Raw genomic sequence first — 16,350 nt, forward strand, 5'->3', positions numbered from 1 at the left:
CAGGGCAGGAGCAGAGACGCAGAGGTAGAGAACAGACATGCAGACTTAGAGGAGAAGGGCAGGGTGGGATGGACTGGGAACCTGGGATTAACATATTAATTAATGTTACACCATGAATTACACCACCACGGGTGAAACAGACAGCTAGGGGGATGCTCCGGGATAGCTCCGGGAGCTCAGTTTGGTGTTCAGTGATGACCAGGAGTGGTGGAATGGGGAGGGGTGGAAGTGGGAGGGGATATATGCATATATACAGTTGTTTCATTTCATTGTATGGCAGAAACTAACACAGTAATGCAATGCAACTATACTTCAGTTAAAACAAAAATTTTTTTAAACCCCAAACAAATCTTACTGAGTGTGGCTCTCTTGTGGGTGAAGTGGAAGGTGATTAGCTTGGAAGAAAACAGAAGACAGCTCCAAAAAGACTTGAAATTAGGTTGAATGTTGGATTTTTTTCTGATGGGTCATACAGAGTGACTAAAGGCAGGGTAACAGTGAGATCTGTTTATTAAAGAGCATTTTAGTTCCACTGTGAGAAGGGCTTGTAGGGGATACATATAAAAAAGACAGAAACACCAGTCCCAGGATATCACAGAGAAAGATCAGAGTGGCCTGGATTAAAGATGGTGGACATGGAGATAGAAGGAAGAGCATACACAAGAAGATGGACAAATAAAGATCTGAGAGCTATTTTGAAGACTGAATTGGAGAATTGTGATGTAATCCAACCAGTCAATCCTAAAGGAAATCAGTCCTGAATATTCACTGGAAGGACTTAGGCTGAAGGTGAAATTCCAATACTTTGGCCACCTGATGCGAAGAACTGACTCATTGGAAAAGACCCTGATGCTGGGAAAGACTGAGGGCAGGAGGAGAAGGGGAAGACAGAGGATGAGACAGTTGGATGGCATCGTCGACTCCATGGACATGAGTTTGAGTAAGCTCCGGGAGTTGGTGATGGACAGGGAAGCCTGGTGTGCTGCTGCCCATGGGGTCACAAAGAGTCAGACATGAGTGAGCGACTGGACTGAACTGAAGTGAACTGATGTAATCTCACTCCCGCCTGCAGCAAGGTTACATTTGGGAAGATGGAAAACATTACAGATTCTTCACGTGGTGTGAAAGCCCCATTAAGGATTCCATTGGTGTCTCTTCAGACAAATATAGGACTCTATAGCCACTTTGAAGCATTTGATCAGGTTCTTTATGACAGCAGAGATTCCATTTAGGATGGTGTTGATTTCCCAAAAGACCACATGATTTGCATGTCTTGCATCTGATCTTAATTCCTCCACTATGAAGAGTTATCTATGGAAAGTTCCTTGATGTGACTTCTACTTGCTGTTGGCTCGTCGATAAATCATGTCTAACTCTTTTGTGACCCCATGGACTATATAGCCCACCAGACTCCTCTGCCTGTGGGATTTCCCAGGCAAAAGTACTGGAGTGGACTGTGATTTCCTCCTCTGGGGGATCTTCCTGATTCAGGGATAGAACCCATGTCTCCTGCATTGGTAGGCAAACTCTTTACCACTGAGCCACTGGGGAAGCCTAACATCTAGTTAGTATGTAGAATTACTAGACTAGTTCCTAGAAATATATTGGTATTTAAATGTATCTAATCCCTACTTGTCATCTGTTTATTGAGGACATCTTTTTATATATTTATGTATCCACCCCTTACCAACAGTTTGTTTTTTTTTTTTGTTTTTTTTTTTTTGGTCCAGCTCCATGACTTACTAGCTACCTGGTCTAGGGGAAATTCTTTCCAAGCCCCAGGTTCTTATGTAATGAAAGAGGGTGATAATAAGATTGACTTAAATGTCTTGCTATAAACACTCCAGGAGATTACGGCGTGAGGTGCTAAAAATCATGTCTGGACGATAGTAAGCTCTCAAAAAAATAAAACTGTTCCTAACTAATAACCTAACTAATAATATCAACAGACAATGACTCTAAATCCTATGCATGTCACAGAGACCGTGGAAAGTCATAGAATCACAGGCTGCAGAGAACTAACTCGGAGAGTCAGTCGAGAAAGAGGAGAATGCAAAAAGCTCTTGAATGTCAGTTTCGCGTGAGCTATTATGCTGGGGTTTAGGGAAATGAATCGGTAGGTAAAGACCAGGTCCTCCTGGAGCCTCTGTTCTAATTGTGTAAATGACATCAAACCCAGGATGAAAACGGTGGTGAAACTCATGGAAGGTACATTACAGAGAAGAACATACCCAGGGGCAGGTTTTGGGGGCTCTGCTCACGATGTCTTTTAAAAAATAAATCTATTAATTTACTTCTGGCTGCACTGGGTGTTACTTCTGTGCCCTGGGGGCACAGTAGCTGCAGTTCACAGACTTAGTTGCCTCTCAGCTTGTGGGATCTCAGTTCTCTGACCAGGGATGGAACCTGCGTCCCCTGCATTGCAAGGGGGATTCTTAACCACTGGACCCCCAGGGAAGTCCCTCATGACATTTTTATTCAACAAAGCAGTCACAGCCATGGAAAAAAAGATTCAAACCCTGCAGGAGTTTATGCAGCTTCAACATGCAGCGATTTTCTCAATTAGAAAGGCGGGGTGGCGTGGGGGTGGGGTGAGGAGCGGAAAGAAAGAGCTCTGCTTGTGCAGAATATGAAGCTCCAAGGAGTTTTAAAGGGCATTTCATAAGTGTCTGTTTTACATGGTTTTCCAAGTAAGGAGTTCCAGACCCACGGCTGCTTTCTCACTTGTCAACTGAAAGTATTTATTAGAGCGTGCAGGCTGTTTAGAAACTTACACAACCACTTATAACCTATTAGTGAAACATCCAATTACATGCCTGGCCTCTTCATTTCCTTCCAAACCAAATATGTGGAGATCTGGGCTATGTTAACCTTGCTGCTCCTGCTAACTCCTGCACCTGAGACAGAAGGTACAGCTGAACTCTTGTGATGATTACAGACAACAACTGATGGCATTCATGAAACATTCAGTAGATGCTCTGAACAGTGAAGAAAGATGGGTAGGTGTTGTCCCATTCACAGGCACCTCAAGGAGTAGGTACTAAAGTCACGCTCATCTTACAGGTGAGGCAATCAAGCCTTTCTTAATATTTATTTTGACTTCTTTATTTGGTTGCACCAGGCCTTAGTTGAGCCACGTGGGATCTGGTTCCCTCACCTGGGATCAAAACTGGGACCCCTGCATTGGGAGCACAGAGTCTTAGCCCCTGGACCACAGGGGAAGTCCCCAGGTAAGGCAATCAAGTCTTAAAGAAGTCAACTGACTTGCCCAGTTTCAGAGAGCTAGTGCCCAAGCTCATCTGGTGCCAAAGCCATAAGCTTTTTACTATGATTTTATACATCCACAAAATACCTTGTACTATGCGTCCAATTCTTGTGGCCAACAAGACGAACATCAGTTATGATGGAAATTAATAGCATCCCAGGGAAAACTCAGGGCTTCCCTGATAGCTCAGTTGGTAAAGAATCTGCCTGCAATGCTGCTGCTGCTGCTGCTGCTGCTGCGTAACTTCAGTTGTGGCCGACTCTGTGCGACCCCATAGATGGCAGCCCACCAGGCTCCCCCATCCCTGGGATTCTCCAGGCAAGAACACTGGAGTGGGTTGCCAGACCCTTATTCAATTCCTGGGTTGGGAAGATCCACTGGAGAAGGGGTAGACTACCCACTCCAGTATTCTTGGGCTTCCCTTGTGGCTGAACTGATAAAGAATCCGCCTGCAATGCGAGAGACCTGGGTTTGATCCCTGGGTTGGGAAGATCCCCTAGAGAAAGGAAAGGCTACCTACTTCAGTATTCTGGCCTGGAGAATTCCATGGGCTGTATAGTCCATGGGGTCGCAAAGAGTTGGACATGACTAAGCGACTTTCACTTCACTTCAGTTTAAACAGTGCTTCACAGCCTTTTCTATAAAAATCTTTCCTGCCCAGGATATCTAAACAGCTGATGTAAATAGGATACAGGGCTTCCCTGGTGGCTCAGACGGTAAAGCGTCTGCCTGCAATGAGGGAGAACCGGGTTTGATTCCTGGGTTGGGAAGATCCCCTGGAGAAGGAAATGGCAATCCACCTCAGCACTCTTGCCTGGAAAATCCCATGGACGGAGGAGCCTGATAGGCTACAGTCCATGGGGTTGCAAAGAGTCGGACACGACTGAACGACTTCACTTTCACTTTCAAATAGGATACACATTTGTCTAACTTATCTAGACTGGAGTGATGTATACCCATTAACTGATACTCCATGGAATGATTCACCAGAATCCAGCTTTGGGACTCATCAGTGGCCTTGAGATTAGCAACCAGAACACTGGCTCCTATATGTGTTCAAGTCTACCCATTAATCACTTATGAAGCCATATCATGTTGCCAAGAATTAAATTATTTAAACATTCACTTTGGTATCATTAGTGCTGAGGGCTCCAAGAACTTGCAAGGTAAGAAAGAATTTGAGAGAATAGCATTGAAACATGCTCATGACCGTATAGATCACCAATAGACAGCAGGCGGGAGTTTGCCGTGTGATGCAGGAAGCCCAAAGCAGGTGCTCTGTGACAACCAGGGTGGGCCATGATTGCAGAGGTGGGAGGGGTTTCAAGGGGGAGGGCACACGTGTATACCTATATGCGATGCATGCTGACGTACGGCAAAAACCATCACAATATCGTAATTATTCTCTAATTGAAAATAAAATGAAAAAAAAAAAGGGAGAAACAGGAAAAGAATAACAAGAGATTCTACAATTAAATTTTCCCTCTAAAACTGGTCGGTGCAACATGTCAACCCCTCACCCCTCTAAAAGTTGCACATCTTCTTTTACACTATGTTCACACTCAAAACATTATTAAATGTTCATAAATGTTCATTATTAAATGTTCAGTTTCATAAGTCAACCTGATAGATTAAAAGCTAGGCAGATTTCTCTAAAACTGTTATAGCCTATTGGGTAAATACATATTTTGAACACATTCTAATTTTGAAAAATGTGTTATTTACTTACTAGACTGTAACAGTTCTGTTGAATGGCTATAGACTACCAGGTAAATATGTATTTTGGAATGCATGCATAGTAATTCTGACAACATGGATCATTTATCCAGCAGAGGAGAGCAGTCTGGTCTACCAGGGACAGATCCTGCCCCATGAATCATTACCCTGATGGACCACAGAGAGACTTTCCAGTCCTTGGCTTGGACATGAAGCTTGTTTATTTTAAGGAGGAAAGTCTTCCAAACCAGATTCTGATCTCTTTTTTTTGGAAATACCAGAGTTCATATCATGCAAATTAAAACAGGACTGGTGAAGAACAGTTGCATATAGCATCAATTAGGCGGCTAATTAAACTCAAGGAAGGCTTTGGTTGAGGCTAAGAGGTAGTCTTTAAATGCATGAATCAAAATAAATCTTGAGCTTGAAATATGCAGGTTGGCAGTTGATATTAGCTGCTTTAAGGGGATGGACACCAATCAGCATCATTTTGATGTTCCCAGCACTCTTTTTATTCTTTCACATTACATATATATTGGGCAATGATGCACCAAGCACAGGGCTTGATTCTGGGGATTCACTGGAAAGCAAAATAGATACTACTCTACTCCTCTTGGAGTCTATAGTCTATGCCTATCAACTGTAGGAAGCGGCCTTAAAATATATTCTTGATCAATTCAGTTCAGTTGCTCAGTCATGTCTGACTCTTTGCAACCCCATGGACTGCAGCACGCCAGGCTTCCCTGTCCATTGCCAACTCCCAGAGCTTACTTAAACTTATGTCCATCGAGTCAGTGATGCCATCCAACCATCTCATCCTCTGACATCGCCTTCTCTTTCTGCCTTCAATCTTTCCCAGAATCAGAGTCTTTCCAATGAGTCAGTTCTTTGCATCAGGTGGCCAAAGTACTGGAGTTTCAGCTTTAGCATCATTCCTTCCAATGAACATTCAGGATTGATTTCCTTTATGATTGACTGGCTGGATCTTCTTGTAGTCCAAGGGACTCTCAAGAGTCTTTTCCAACACCACAGTTCAAAAGCATCATTTCTTCAGTGCTCAGCTTTCTTTCTTTTTTTTTTTTAATTTTATTTTATTTTTAAACTTCACATAATTGTATTAGTTTTAGTCCAACTCTCACATCCATACATGACTACTGGGAAAACCATAGCTTTGACTATATGGACCTTTGTTGGCAAAGTAATGTCTCTGCTTTTTAATATTCTGTCTAGGTTGGTCATAACTTTTCTTCCAAGGAGCAAGCGTCTTTTAATTTCATGGCTACACTCACCATATGCAGTGATTTTGGAGCCCCCCAAAATAGTCTCTCCCCAAAAATAAAGTTTCCATTGTTCCCCCATCTATTTGCTATGAAGTGAGGGACTGGATGCCATGATCTTCGTTTTTTTTGAATATTGAGTTTTAAGCCAACTTTTTCACTCTCCTCTTTCACTTTCTTCAAGAGGCTCTTTAGTTCTTCTTCACTTTCTGCCATAAGGGTACTGTCATCTGCATATCTGAGGTTACTGGTATTTCTCCTGGCAATTTTGATTCCAGCTTGTGCTTCATCCAGCCCAGAATTTTGCATGATGATAATAAGCAAGGTGATGATATATTGCCTTGACATACTCCTTTCCCAATTTGGAACCTGTCTATTGTTCCATGAAGTGAAGTGAAGTCGCTCAGTTGTGTCCAACTCTTTGCAACCCCATGGACTGTAGCCTACCAGGCTCCTCAGTCCATGGGATTTTCCAGACAAGAGTACTGGAGTGGGTTGCCATTTCCTTCTCCAGGGGATCTTCCCGACCCAGGGATCGAACCTGGGTCTCCTGCATTGTAGGCAGATGCTTTACCATCTGAGCTACCAGGGAAGCCCACTGTTCCCTGTCCAGTTCTAACTGTTGTTTCTTGACCTGCATACCGCTTTCTCAGGAGGTAGGCCAGGTGGCTGGTATTCCCATCTCTTGAAGAATTTTCCACAGTCTGTTGTGATCCACACAGTCAAAGGCTTTGGTGGTATAGTCAATAAAGCAGAAGTAGATGTTTTTCTGGAACTCTCTTGCTTTTTCGATGATTCAAAAGGTGTTGGCAATTTGATCTCTGGTTCCTCAGATATTCCTGATACAGAAGTCCAAAGTATCCATTTGAAATATACTGGGTTGGCCAAAAAGTTCGTTTGTGGCTTCCCATAACATCGGAAGAGGCAAATGAACCTTTTGGCCAACCCAGTAAATCAAGTCCCTATTTTAATAACATAAAACCCAAAGTCCCTAATTATCTACAAGTCATCTACAAGCATCATGGTGGGCACCCCCTCTGTACCTTGCTTCTCCCCCACAAGTCACTCCCTACTGTCTTGTGCTCCTGTCTCTCCATCCACTTGTTCCTTCAACACAAGGGTACAGAGAAGATTTATGTTTACTGTTCTCACGATTTCCTCTGCTTGGGATGTTCTTCCCCCAAACATCCTCATGGCTCATGCTTTCACACCCTTCTAGTCTTTGCTGAAATGTCTCTGGCTTTGCTGGGGGCTCAGCAATAAAGAATGTGCCCACTGATGCAGGAGATGTGGGTTCCATGCCTGGGTCGGGGAGATCCCCTGGAGAAGGAAATGGCTCCAGCATTCTTGTCTTGGAAATCCCCTGGACAGAGGAGCCTTGCCAGCTACAGTCCATGGGGTCACAAAGAGTCGGCCATGACTTAGCAACTAAAAAACACCACTTTCACAGTGAGACTCACCCTGATTCCCCTCCCCTCATGTATAATTTAACTTGTTCTCTTCTGCCTGCTCTCTGTTTCTCCTCATCCTCTTCCTCTTTCCTTTTATCATAGCACTGGTCATCTTCGAACACAATTTGCTTATTTATTATATGCAATTTTCATGGAGTTTGGTTACTTTTTCCCCAGTGGGTCCCAAATGCCAAGATGAGTGCCTGACACATAATAGGTGCCTGGTATGTATGTATGTGATAAGTTGTTTCAGTTCATCTGACTCTTTGACACCCAGTGGACTGCAGTCCATTAGCACCCTCTGTCCATGGGATTCTCCAGGCAAGTATACGTATGTATAAACACACACACATATGTATATTAATACACACACACACACACACATACATAAGCATGTTTTCTTTAATAGCTCAGTCGTGTCTGACCCTTTTGTGACCCCATGGACAGTAGCCTACCAGGCTCCTCTGACCAAGGGATTTCCTAGGCAAGAATACTGGAGAGGATTGCCATTTCTTCCTCCGGGGGGAATCTTCCCAACCTAGGGAAGGAACTCACGTCTCCTGCTTGACAGACAGATTCTTTACCACTGAGTCACCTGGGAAGCCCACATACTTACACACGAGTAGAGGAAAAGTATAAGTTGTTAAGAGGTAACATGCAAGTAGACTCTCATGAACCCCAGTGAGCTGGAGTTGGGGGTGGGTTGGGAATTCCAGGGAGGGCTTTCCAAGAGGAATGGCCTTTTTGAGCTGACATTGAAATAAGAAGTAAAAGGTAAATTGGCAAAGGGTAGTGGAGAAGGCAATGGCACCCCACTCCAGTACTCTTGCCTGGAAAATCCCATGGATGGAGGAGCCTGGTGGGCTGCCGTCTATGGGGTCCAACAGAGTCGGACACGACTGAAGTGACTTAGCAGTAGTGGTGGGTCAGAGGCAACAGAACATGCACAACACCCTGCTCAGAAAAAGCCTGATGTGTCTGGGGAAATAAAAGACAGTCTGTGGAGTATGGCTATAAGGCTAGAGCTAGTGGTCATGAAGATGCCATATATAGATGGAAATCATGCTTTTTTTAATTGCCACCTGTTTTATATAAGAACAGAGAGAGAGGTGGAGAAAGGGAGAGTGAGAGGGAGGCAAAGAAAGAGAAGGGTGAATGGAGGCACCTCAGATTCAGTGTCTTGTTTGGTTGAATTAGCCATTTGGGGTCGCAAAGCACACGGTGCCTAGACACTGACATGACAGTTACGAGTTCCCTGGACAACAGCCAAAAGCCACATGTCCATTTGGAGGCCACGCTTTCAAAGGTCACGACAAAGTTCTAAATGCTGCAGCTGATTTCCAGGCATCCTTCCTACACAGCCAGTGACTCAGGTTATGGAATTCAGGAAGTTTCCCGCTTCCTGAACAGGAAATCCGTGTTGAAACACATGTGCTCGTCTCAGTCATGTCCAACTCTCTGCAACCCCATGGACTGTAGGCCGCCAGGCTCCTCTATCCATGGGATTTTAAAAAACTAATTTGTGTTAATTGGAGGATAATTACAATATCGGGATGGTTTTTGCCATCACCATATACATGTGTCCTCCCATCCTGAACACCCCTCCCACAGCCCTCCCCCCCCATCCCTCTGGGTTGTCCCAGAGCACTGGCTTTGGGTACCCTGCTTCATGCATTCAAACTTGCACTGCTCATCTATTTTACATATAGTAATGTACATATCCATGGAATTTTTCAGGCAAGAATACGGAGTGGGTTGTCATTTCCTCCTCCAGGGGCTCTTCCTGACCCAGGGATCGAGCCTGTGTCTCCTGTGTTGTTAGAAAACACACAGTTGAGGGAAAAATCTCCTCCTTTTACTGAAAGTGAAGATGGCCCTGAGATCGTCCTAGTGGTGAAGCCAGCAACAGCAAGCTTTGCCAGGCCCTCTTCTTGTTCTAAATTCACACAAGGCTTTCTCTGGTTGTATCCCGACAATGACAGGCGGGGATGAGTCATATCAACCCATTTCACCCACCACGAACCCAACATACCTGCATAGCCTCCACTTCTATCAACCCCTTCCCAGGCCTCCAGGCAGAAGACATGTCTTGAAAGACTTGTAAAGTACTCATTTGCAGTACCTAATAGCTTCATATTAATTTAAGCGACTAATATTTAGAGGCTACGAAAAAAGAGAGAGAGAAAAAAAATGCTCGGTGGATGAAAAATATATCTCAATTTTCCTAGAAAATGTTTCACAGTGATAGCAGTGTCTCCCATGAGCAAAAATAAGGTAGTTGCAGGAAGGAATTTAATTAAGATGAGTTGGGCATGCCGTAAGCAGTACACGGCCGAGGAAGCATTAGCGAGGTACTTGCCACACCAACGTGGAGAAATCACAATATTAAAATGCCCAATAAATTAGTCTACAAATCTACTTAGCTCTACATTTGTCCTGCATCACCACATAAAACAGTGCCTTGAAATGGAACCGTTGGAGATTTTTCACACCAAATCAATTTATACTGGATAAGGAAGATGCTTATGCAACTCCTGGGCTGCAGTTTGCAATGAGATACTCAGGAGAAGGCAAATCTAACCTTTCTTCATTTCATCAGAGATAGAATGGGAATTAATCAGTGATACTTAACCACCCTTTCAACAGGATTCTAGCAACATCCCCAGGAACACTTCATTTCTTTCAACATTTCTGAACAATAGACGGCTGCCAACTTTCAATAATTCCCTATATTGTTGGAGACTGGGAAGAAGGATTTTAAATCACAAGACTGATGACAGTGTAATAAATTAGAGAAATTGTGCCTGCTATTGTGAAGTCGTAGTGCCCTAGTCTCATTCACATCTCCGTTTCTTGATGTAATATGATTTGAGTATAATTATTAGCAATTATTATCAAAGCATTCATAGGCTTTTCTCCTACTGTGAAAGCAGAGATCCTGCCTTACATCCTATTTTTAATCTTTGTTCATGGGTATCACACATCAAGCAACAAAGGAAGGACATAGTGATTCCAAAATGTCTGTTTTGACAGATTGCTCTTTCCCACTTCTTTTATATTATAAATATTGAATCCGTGGTTCAACAATGGGTGACAAAATCCAGCTCTGTGATCATCCAGTTAAGCGAAACCTCCCCTGCACACTCTGTGTGCTCAGTCACTCAGTCGTGTCCGACTCTTTGTGACCGCATGGACTGCAGCCCACCAGGCTCCTCTGTCCATGGCATTTTTCAGGCAAGAATACTGGAGCAGGTTGCCATTTCCTCCTCCAGGGGATCCTCCCAACCCAGGAATCGAACCCATGTCTCTAGTGTCTCCTGCATTGGCAAATGTCTTCTTTTCTACGGCACCACCTTGGAAGTCCACTCCTCCTCAAAAGACACTCATCAGTCTAACCACAGGAGCCAAGAAGGCTCCATATACAGACCTGCATTCATCTTCTCTGGACCCAAGTCACTAGAAATTTCCCACTAACTTATTTTCGGCCACTTTTTTTTTTTTTTTTTTTCCTTTGCATGCAAAGTCCTCGGGAAGACCACCACAATATACAGAGTGGTCTACACTGTGCCATTTTAACCAAACACAATTGTACGATAGAACCATATCAACCTTTAAGTCCATGCCACCTTCTCACTCCCTGAATAGAAATCTAAAATGGGATCTGGAAAATGACAAGAACATCTCATAACAGAACACCAGCGCATGGCTGATTTGCCTTTCCTTGTCCACGTGCCTTAACATGCTGCAGACTTCCTGGGAACAAATGAGACCTCGGCGGCCGCATGTTTTCATTTTATCACATTTATTTAAGATGACCGAGGACAGGGCTCAATATTTATTCACCACATTCAACATTTGCCATCATCAGAATAAAAGGCGAGGCAGCATAGTTTGAACAACATCTGGTAATTCCAAAGAGATAGTGTCACTTGAAGAACAAATGAACCTTTAGTTAATAAAATCTCCCCCTGACTGACAAAGATGGCTTTTTGTACACACGCAGGATCCATGATAAGTAGATAGTGAAGCATTGATAAAGAGCACTGGATTCTTACAAAGGGAACTCACTGCCGCCCATGTTTAAATAAAGATAGGGTTTATTACTGGTCTTTCATGAATCATGATAAATTAAATGTCCTGAGTTCTGGAGGGATAAAAGATTTAAATTATAATTCTGAAGGCGATGGGAAGCTGTGCTGTTCTCCAAACTCTCTAATGCCTCAAAGAAAGAATGATATCACCAGGACAAAAATGTAGCTGGTTTCAATGATGAGGCCTTTCATCTGGTAATACCTGAATTAATAAAGTCGACTCTCCTATGTTCTGAATCTCTATGACTCCAAGCTTGTAGTTAGCCTATATTTTAAGTATAGGCTGGATCTACTAAGAACCAGGCAGTGGGCTAGACATTTGCCTCTAGAAGTGATGAAATATCTAGAGTAATGAAATCTGTTAAATGTCAATGTAAATTCACACAAGTCTCTATGCAACACACACACACACACACACACACACACACACACACAGATGTACAGACAGCCAGAGCAGGTGATAGCCTTCAATACTGGACTTCTTCCCTTCATACAGTCAGAGGCCATACTTCATAGCATACATCTTGCCTTTACTGCACCACCTTTATTATTAATAGTTTTTGTAACTATTGATCATGTGCAACCAATCAGGTTTTGGGTAAAAGCAAATTAATTCGAGAGAAACCTTTCATATAATTGGATCTCAGTCAATATGCAGTGATGAAAACATTCTCTCGTCCTCAGGAACTCCAGATTTTAAGAGAGTATTTGTGATGAGACAGGAATAATCATAATAAATGGACTTCTGGAGAAGGTAAAAATTACAGCCTGGCCCTCTTCATATTATCATGAGAGGATAGATCTAGGAAAGCTCTCAGAAGCTGCACTGAGCCATGCAAATCAAGAGAAGATTCTTATAGTTTAGAGCCAGGGAGAGTGTCCTCTGCACAGCAAAGGGCCAGAAATCAATGGAGCAGTGGTGAAGTTTAGTGACATTGGCCTTGATCAACTCTTTCTTCTTCACTAAGAGTTTGCTCCCTAGGGTGCCTTCTTTGGGCTCAAATCTTACAAAAACTCGTCATTTTAAAAATCGCTAACAAACAAATCATTTGCTACTCTGGGGGTCATTAATAGACATAAGGGTGTGAGGTGAAGTGTGGGACACGTCCTCCCATGCCCTATCTTTCCATGTGGAGGAGTCCTCTCAGGCATGCTTCCAGGGGTCCCCATCTTCTCACTCCTCCATTCCTAAGAAGGAATGGTTTATCTGATTGGTTACTTTGGGGAAAGGACCACGCATGCTCAGTTCAGTCTCCTGAGCCATCTTTCACATTCCCCAGCTGATAAAAAGGGTGCCTTCTGGTCCTCATTCTTAGTAATGAGGCTCAGGAATGTGCAGATGATGGGGGAGAGAAAGAAGGGACGGAAGAGGAAGGAAGCTGTACGTGTTTCCTCCATCAGTGACTGACGGGTAAGTCTGAACACATCAGGAGAGTATAAGCAAGCCCATTCGGGCAGAGCTTTTAATTTGGATTTCTCTCATTAAGAACCTAACAGCTTTTGATTGCAGGTTTAAAGGTAGCAGCTTCCTTCAGATATGATTCCTACACTCAAAAATTCACCTGTTCAAAGTGAACAATTCAATCATTTTAAGTGTACTCAGCCCTGTGAGTCCCACCACGATGTCATCTGAAAACATGTCTATCACTCCAGAAAGAAACCCCTGTAGACCTGCAGTCACTCCTCATCACTGTCCTTCTGCCCAGCCCGAGGCAACCACGAATCTACTTTCTGTCTCCATAAATTTGCCTCATCTGGACACTTCATACGAATGGGATCAGAACCTTAAAAACATCAGGCTAAGTGAACAGACGGAGAAGGCAATGCAACCCACTCCAGTACTCTTGCCTGGCAAATCCCATGGATGGAGGAGCCTAGTAGGCTGCAGTCCATGGGGTTGCTAAGAGTTGGACACGACTGAGCGACTTCACTTTCACTTTTCACTTTCATGCATTGGAGAAGGAAATGGCAACCCACTCCAGTGTTCTTGCCTGGAGAATCCCAGGGACAGGGGAGCCTGGTGGGCTGCCATCTATGGGGTCACACAGAGTCGGACATGACTGAAGTGACTTAGCAGCAGCAGCAGCAGCAGCAAGTGAACGGAAATCTGATCACTGCCCTTTTGCCTTCCTGCTCTACTTCCTTCTCACTTGGTCCTTGCTCAGAAGGGAACTGAGGGCAGGCTATTGCAGTACAGTTTCCACGGAACTAGAAAGGTTTCTTGGGGCCTATCGTCCTGTTAACTAACCTGGTCTTTAGCACTTCACAAGTTTCATTTCGCACAGATGTTAAACTGCTGTATTAAGGTGAGCATTCATTTATCCACTCCGATTTTCCAAACACATTTTTTTTTGGTCCCTAATATGTCTGCCAGACCCTGAAGATCCAGAAATGAATAAAACCTGGTACCAGCTCTCAGGGAACTCACACTTAATTATTAGGAATGATTTAGGTACAGAATTGTATACAATGTACAAAATAGATTTCCTGGAATGTAAGTCCAAGGACCCTTATTAATCTGCCAATTCATTACGGAACTTGACACCCCCTACAGCTGCTATCTCTGTGAAATTCTCTCAGCCTTCCATGACACTGTCCTGGCCAGCTTCACTTGATGCTGCCCTGCCCACCTTCTTGAAGCCCTTCTAGCCTCTCATCTTCCCACCTCTCATTCAAGTGGTCCTTCCTTAAGGCAAGCTTTTCTTTTATTTTCCTATCATCCTTTCTTTGGGGATGTCATCCACTCTCACAATTTCAACTATCACTTCCATGGCAACCTGTGAGTGGCATAAAGATGAGTAACACAAAACAAGAAGGACTTAGCATCCTGCAGTGCAGGAGGCCCCAGTTTGAATCCTGGGACTGGAAGATCCCCTGGAGAAGAGATAGGCTACCCATCGCAGTATTCATGGGCTTCCCTGGTGGCGCAGATGGTAAAGAATCTGCCTGCAATGCGGGAGATCTGGGTTTGATCCCTGGGTTGAGAAGAGCCCCTGGAAGAGGGCATGGCAACCCACTCCAGTATTCTTGCCTGGAGAATCCCCATGGAAAAGGAGCCTGGTGGGCTACAGTCCACGGGGTCACAAAGAGTTGGGTGTGATGGAGTAACTAAGCATGCACAGCCTTTGAGCTAAGACTTAAAGGACATGCTGGATTTGGGTGCTGGGTTTAAGGTACATATGCCTATATGAATTGATGTATGTGGCATCAGATCCTACCAAGTAGCTCTGCCTTTCCCATCTTGCCAATATCAATTCGTTAACATATCTCCAAAGAGCAAAGATTCTTTTTCCTCTCCTCACTTGATACACATTCACAAAATGGTCCTATCCACCCCACATATTATTCTTGGTATTTGCCACCTCTGCCTGCACTTTACAATCTTTGTTTCAACCCAGAAGCCGCTGTCACCTCTAAATCGGTGGCTTCACGGCAACTATTGATTTATGGCGATGGCCCTTCTTGCCTGTGCACATCTCGAATCTGCAGAGTGAGAGGAGCCCTGGAAATATTTATTCAGACAGATAAAATCCTCCCTATTTAACAGAACTGACTTCCATGACCAGTGGGCACATCTCGTTACCTAGGGACATTCCACAGGATTACAGAGCGAGGCTCTAACCGAGACTATAAGTCACTGCCACCGAACTGTCAAAATAAATAACAATAAAAGCCAACCTTCAGGAAACAGGGGGGCAGTTGATGCTTTTTCTCTAGATAAACAAATCATTTTTATTTTTAATTGGAAAAAGAGTTCAATATATGTTACCTAACAGCATATCATATGTTTTGCTATGTTTAGTATAAAACAGATGATTTTCCTAGACATGCTCTATTGTATTGGACTCCACAGGTGGCGCAAGTGGTAAAGAATTTGCCTGACCATGTGGGAGACACAGGAGATGCAAGTTCAATCCCTGGGATGGGGTCCCTCACTCCAGTATTCTTGCCTGGGAATTCCTATGTACAGAGGAGTCTGGCGGGTGACAGTCCTCGGGGTCACAAAGAGTGGGACACAACTGAGGTCCAAAGCTAACATTTTGAAGAACAGTCAGAAATGCAAGTGGGGCGGGTGATAGAACAGGGATTTCAGGCAGGAAGAAGAGAAAAGTGTTTAGTTTAGGGGCACTTGAGAGCAATGTTTTAGATTCAGACATTGAGACTTCTCAGGTGGACTTGAAATGGTTACGTCTTCCTTTTTATGTCCTTGGCCATGCCACACAGCTTGCAGGATCTTAGTTCCCCAACCAGGGAATGAGCCTGTTCCCAAGGCAGTGAAAGCACAGAGCCCTAACCACTGCCCACCAGGGAACTCCTGCAACTGTCACTTTTCTCTTTCTTCAAAGTTTTTGTTTTGTTTTCGGATCTACGCAATATCCCTTATCTGGGACAACACGTTTATTCCATTGTACATTTATCTACTTAGTTTAGGTGGAGCTGTACACCTCTCCCCTTCTACTCTACTCAATAAGGATGAGACTCAAGACCAGCCAATCAGAAAAGCCAGTCCTATAGCAGAGGTGTTTGTTCAGGAGCAACCATATGATTCA

At 43.8% G+C, this 16,350-nt stretch overlaps 1 protein-coding gene and 1 non-coding gene across 24 annotated transcripts in view; both read right to left on the reverse strand.

Annotated features, from left to right (window-relative positions):
* Nucleotides 1-16,350, reverse strand: part of RBFOX1 (RNA binding fox-1 homolog 1) — a 1,703,141-nt gene that overhangs the window by 1,186,742 nt on the left and 500,049 nt on the right. The gene's annotated exons all lie outside the window — the stretch shown is intronic.
* Nucleotides 6,779-6,850, reverse strand: TRNAC-ACA. Its single transcript has one exon. It is a non-coding gene; the product is annotated as a tRNA-Cys (tRNA).

The sequence above is a fragment of the Bubalus bubalis genome, chromosome 24 (genome assembly GCF_019923935.1).
Source record: "Bubalus bubalis isolate 160015118507 breed Murrah chromosome 24, NDDB_SH_1, whole genome shotgun sequence".
In the NCBI taxonomy this organism is placed as follows: domain Eukaryota; kingdom Metazoa; phylum Chordata; class Mammalia; order Artiodactyla; family Bovidae; genus Bubalus; species Bubalus bubalis.